The sequence below is a fragment of the Podarcis gaigeae genome (genome assembly GCF_964106915.1).
Source record: "Podarcis gaigeae genome assembly, chromosome: 2".
NCBI lineage: Eukaryota > Metazoa > Chordata > Lepidosauria > Squamata > Lacertidae > Podarcis > Podarcis gaigeae.
The window spans coordinates 82,988,822-82,995,058 of NC_139679.1; the positions used below are offsets into that span (position 1 = coordinate 82,988,822).

At 38.6% G+C, this 6,237-nt stretch overlaps 1 long non-coding RNA gene across 1 annotated transcript in view; it reads right to left on the reverse strand.

The window, feature by feature from the left end:
- Positions 1-6,237, reverse strand: part of LOC310839002 — a 32,582-nt gene that overhangs the window by 23,453 nt on the left and 2,892 nt on the right. The window contains exon 2 of the long non-coding RNA XR_014561287.1: positions 721-793. This is a non-coding gene — a long non-coding RNA (uncharacterized lncRNA). The remainder of the gene's footprint in view (positions 1-720; positions 794-6,237) is intronic.

The window sequence follows — 6,237 nt, forward strand, 5'->3', positions numbered from 1 at the left end:
CTCTCTCTCCCCTTGGTATATGGTCATTAAGTATTATGTATGTATTTATACCCTGCTTCTTTCAAAGCTCAAGACAGTTTGTGAAATACATAGAAGCAATGCAAAACACACACACATAAAAACCACACCCATAAGCTAACTCCCGACATACAATTTTAAAAAAGCACCAAAATTATTACAGGACCAAGATTCCCCCCCCCCCCGACAATAAAAGTAGTGCTATCCCACTCCTCAAGTAGACTTGTAAGGTAGAATTTGCAGGGGGGGGTTAAAAAAGGGGGGAGAAAGTCAGGTTGTACATTAATGCACCCTAGAAATGAATACAGTGGTACCTCGGGTTATATACGCTTCAGGTTACATATGCTTCAGATTACAGACTCCGCTAACCCAGAAATAGTGCTTCAGGTTAAGAACTTTGCTTCAGGATAAGAACAGAAATCGTGCTCCGGCGGCGCGGCAGCAGCAGGAGGCCCCATTAGCTAAAGTGGTGCTTCAGGTTAAGAACAGTTTCAGGTTAAGAATGGACCTCCGGAACGAATTAAGTACTTAACCTGAGGTACCACTGTACAGGAAATGTTCTTATACCATGTCAGATTATTTGTCCATCAAGTTCTATGTTGTCTGCTGTGACTCACTGTGGTTGTCCAGGATCAACGGCAGAGGTTTCCCCCACCGCATTTCACCTGGAAATGCCAGGGATTGAAACTGTGATCTACCTACCTCCGGAGATCTATTCCGTCTTCTCAGGAGTTCATTTCATAGTTGTGAGGTTGCAATGGAAAAGGCTGTATATCTGGAATATTGTGATGTCAGTGAAAATGTTCACGATATCTTATATCTAGCTAGGGGCCATACTTTTGTGGCAGCAAGCATTTCTTTGTTTGTGTGGGGAATTTTGCATCTGTGCTATTTCTCTACCTTATTAAGTAGCTGGGCTACACAAATGTAGCCCCAGTAAACATTCTTAAACTTTTCAGAGTGGAAGGTTATGGAGATGCTTTTATTTCTCCTTGTTTTCTTCTTGTTACCAAACAGCTGGTTGGTCATATTCAGAGTATCTCACCAAGGCTACATGCACATTGATTTGGATTGTCACTCACCAAAGTAATGCTTATATTCTGAGTAAATCTGATCATTTATGGTATGCTGCTCTATATGCAGCTGATATAGAAATTACACCTTTCCTGAGACAAAGTTTAAAAAACAAACAGCAGAAGCATCGACTTGGCAATACAAGCTGATTTAGATATTTTACTTCTTTTGAATTAATTTTTCTGTCCCCTGGTTACATTGAATGTAGTTGTAGTTAATATTTCATATCAATTGCTTTACAGGATTTCTAAGCAAAATGCACCAGATCTCAAGTGTGGTCCATTTAGCTTTGCTGTCATATATTGTGAAATTGTACTATATCCATTTAAAACCATAAACACACACACACACACACACGAAAACAATCTTCAAAGTGCAGGGAAAGGAGTAGCAAACCATATTTTGATTGATTTTCTGCTAGGATTCAAAGAAGAGTCAAACTGAAAAAGAAAACAGGTATTACAGAACATATGTTCATAAATGGCTAATTTCAGTGACAGAGCGGTGGACTGAGTAAATATAGAAGGGATTTATTATAAAATTCTTTAGTGTTGTTGGCAAAAGAAGCAAATTGCTGGGCAATCTTATATCACCAAAATCCAGGAAATAGCACAAACACCAAACCACTATATTTTCAATGACAATAATGAGAGAAGCTTCACCATTGGTTGGCATCGCCACAAATGGCGCATGTTGGCATGTTCAGGAGCATGAATGATAGATCTGCTGCTCAGGGTTTATAATTATTTAATCAAATCCAGATTGTGGAACCTGGAGGGACATCAGACATCTTTGCAAAAGGAGTGAAAGAGAGAAGGGGATCTATATCTTCACAGTGATGGAGTGTATTGGTCCCTTGAGTGTGCCTAGCCACACACTGTCGATTGCTGCAGGGAGTCTGTATTTTGTTTTCTTTCTCTGGGAGATCTTTATTGCTTGATACTTCAGTGTGTGTTTAAGTGTTCATGCAAAAGAACAAATGTTGGCAATTGTTGCTGCGTGCAGATGGGAGCTAAATCAACAATTTCCATTTCCTTCCATAAAGAAAACTAAACACCCAGCTTAGGAAAATTGCATTGTTCGTTTAAATAAACCATTTGTGTGCTGCACACCTAGTCCAGGAAAACATACAGACACAACTTTCTTTACACGTGTCCTGCTTATATTACATTACTGAAAAATTATAGCGCTCCCCTCTGCACATATTAAAGTATAACATAAATAAATTGTGCCTATCTATTTTGCCTTAGAGCAAACGGGAGAGTCACACATCTGTTATGTTCCTAGGCTAGGCTTCCTATCAGTCTGGTAATTAGTGAGGAGAAGGTGGATGGGGATTTTTTTTTTTAAAAAAAGTATGTCAAAAATAATGATTGAGTGAAGAGCAAAAACAATTTGCTACATTCAATTAGCATTGCTTTTTAGTGGTAGGTGATACAGAGATTTACATGAGATACTTTGTTAAGATCTTATTAGAAATATCAGGGGTACAATCCATTTAACACTAAACTCTTATATGCTGTTGACAAGGTCAGCTGGGATATTTTGCTGCTTGCGCAGAAGCCCCCTCTGGTGTTCCTTCTGGGGGCCTCCAGTTATTCTCTTCTGTTGGTGAACAAATCTGCCCTTTACATCCCTAACCTAATCTTCTGCCTCAAGGAGTCATTATCTCATTCTAAAATCAGTGATAGCACAGGGCTGCATACTTCTCTAATATTTGTACAATTTTGATTCAATTCTGTCCTTTGCAGCAGTGAATTCATGACATGGTCATTGTCTAGTTTTACTTATTTAAAAAGTCATGAAATCATGTCCAAACCATTATTAAAAAAATCAGTGTGAAAAAATATAAGGATTTCCCACATTAAAATATAATAGTATAAATATGGCACTTCAAGGTATAGCAAAGTCTGCATATAAAAGAAATGCATTTTAGAAACATTATTGACATCTATGCAATGTGACAAAACCCCAAAATGACTGTGAATGCACCACTATGTATATTTATTTGAAAATAGATGCCATTGAACCAAGGGAGACTTACTGTACATTTGCAGTGGATTAGTCTGTAAAGCTATTTAATAAAACAAAATCATTCCCAAAGGTCCTAAATAATGAAAATGCATGGGAAAAACTGACAAAATATTCACAATTCAATGATTCTATATTTCAAATATGCACAACTCTGTGCAACGATCAGAGTCCACATTTTGTTCATTCACATCAAACATAATCCACATAATACACAACATAGAGCACATGCCTCAGACAAGTCTATACAATAATAAGTTATGTATCCAAGTTAAACTAATTACCAAATGAATATATATTTGGAATGTTATCTTTTCAGCTGGAGGGAATAGAGGCTGTTTTTTACATGAGATCTTTGCATCTGTACATAATTATGCACACGCACATACAATTACATATGCTGATAACTTAGCTGTGCAGTACACCACTATTTTAAATAAATACTGGTCTTCAGTGTAATTCAGAGATTATTATGAAATGTTCTAGCTCTCTTAGTTTTTGAGACTTTGTTCTTTATCCTTGCCTCCAAGATTTTTATGTTTTTAGTATTCGTGGTGAGTTTAAGGGCTCACCCAGGCTTGCTCTTGTTTTGTGACGAATCTGAGTGGTTTTGCTCTTGCCGCATCACTTTCCCTCAGAAATCCCACTCTTTAGCGATAAATAGGCACAAACGTCAATCTGGAGAAAACTCGATTGATGTTTGTGCCGATTCAGCTGTAAAGATCAGGTATCCCTGGGGGGAAGCAGCGAGGCAAGGGCAATTCTGGATGAGCCAAAAGTGAATCTCATTTATTTAAGCTGACTTGTGATTTTATTTGTTGTTGTTTAGTCGTTTAGTCGTGTCCAACTCTTCATGACCCCATGCACCAGAGTACGCCAGGCACTTCTGTCTTCCACTGCCTCCCGCAGTTTGGTCAGACTCATGTTGTAGCTTCGAGAACACTGTCTAACCATCTCGTCCTCTGTTGTCCCCTTCTCTTTGTGCCCTCCATCTTTCCCAACATCAGGGTCTTTTCCAGGGAGTCTTCTCTTCTCATGAGGTGGCCAAAGTATTGGCGCCTCAGCTTCACAATCTGTCCTTCCAGTGAGCACTCAGGGCTGATCTCCTTAAGAATGGAGAGGTTTGATCTTCTTGCAGTCCATGGGACTCTCAAGAGTCTCCTCCAGCACCATAATTCAAAAGCATCAAGTCTTTGGCGATCAGCCTTCTTTATGGTCCAGCTCTCACTTCCATACATCACTACCATGGCTTTTACAATACAGACCTTTGTTGGCAAGGTTTTATACTTTATACTATGTGATTTTATACTTTTTAATATTTTGTTCTTATCAAGCTTTTCCTCACTTACCACTATATTCAAAATGGTGGTCCTTAATATAGGCAACATTGAGAACTTGGCAGTTTAAATGGTTGAGGCCTTTTCCCTCTTACTCTTAGGCGGCCTAGTCTTCAAGAGTTCTTGCACTCCAAAACTAAGAGATTTATCATGATATATCCTTTGATGGTAATAGTTCCTTTGATCCTAAGAGGTGAAGACATTGAGTTGAGTACACAGTATAAAAGAAGGAATGGGTATTGAAAAGCAGGAAGGCACTGATTGCAGGAAAAAGGAAGGAAGGAAGGATATTTTCAGGATGGGGGTGGTAAGAAGTGGGGGGGAAATGATTCAGTTATCTTTTAAATATGAACTTACTAAATTAGCAATTTCCGAAACAATATGTGAACGGAAACACAGCCATCCTTTGAAATTCACACTTTTATGAATTTTGTGAGGCAGTTCTCAAGCAAAGCAATGTGTATAAACATGCATATACCGGTATGTGTGCATATGAATGTACATATTAGTGAAAGTAACCTACAACAATGTATATTTGTCAAAACTATGTGCAAAAATGTGTATATTAGGAGAAATTAAAATGCTAAATAATTTTCGCAAGGATTTTCCTTTAAAAAAATCGCAAATGGCTAAAGAATTGCAAACTGAATTTAATATTGGGGAAAGGAAGAATTGAGAGAATTAATAATTGTTGGCTGGTCTATCCCTACTTCAGGAGCATGGGAGAGGGGAATCATTGAGCTGAATGTGTTTAGAACATAGTCTCATAGTCTCTCCTTGGGGGCAGTCTGAAACTACCAATTCTATACACTGTTGCCAAAATAAAATTTGAAAAATTGTGGCATAGATGACAAAATGGACAAAAGAGTGTTGGAAACAGTTTGAAAATAATGTACCCTGGGGCATTTGATTACAAGGCAGAGAAAGCAGGTGAGATCAATGTCACACCCGCAGACTTCTCTTTTCTTTCTTGTACCTTGCTGTGCCCCCACCCCAAAGCTGCTCCAGAAGGTTCCACAACTCCTTCCACCTCAGCAGCTAAACTAAAAAGCAGAATTACCAGTCATTTTGCTCAGGTGGGACCCAAGGAAGGTGACCTACTAACCAAACCCAAGGAAGTGGAGGACACTACAACTGCTGAGAAAGGCACAACATTAAAAAAGAATTCTTTCCCAACAACAATCTGCTCAAATCTCTCTCACAAGAGACCTCTATCATCTGAGGACTCTTTCTGGATATGCCAATGGTAGAATCATTGTGAGGTTTGGGATCCCACTTTTGAGATTTGGGGGCAATTGCTGGGAAGAATCTCAGCCTGGAAAATGAAGAAAAAGAAACAACTTTAATGGGTATTGTGCATATCTTATATTTCATAGCATCTTTCTGAAGCATCCATTTTGTCATTTATGCCACAATTAAGAAAACATTTAAGTTACAATTCCCTTTAAGTAAGATATTCTGTGTTACAATTTTCCCCTCATCCAGTAGCAGAGGTAGTGATTGAGGTTTGAGTATCCAGCCTAGTAAGATGTATTTGGAACAAGAAACCAGGCTCCAAGAACGAGTGTTACAATAAAGCTTGGCTTTATGGAGCCCCAGTCTCTTTCTGAAAGTTCTTCTAAAGGACATGGCCCTCGCAGAAATTGGAATTGTTTTTCTTGGAGCAGAAGGGCAGCTCTTAAACATAGATTTATGTCACAGAGGCTCATGCAATATTCCAGGAATAGAGCCTTCAAGAAAAAGAAAAAGAAACTTGGGGGACAGAATACCAATTGAA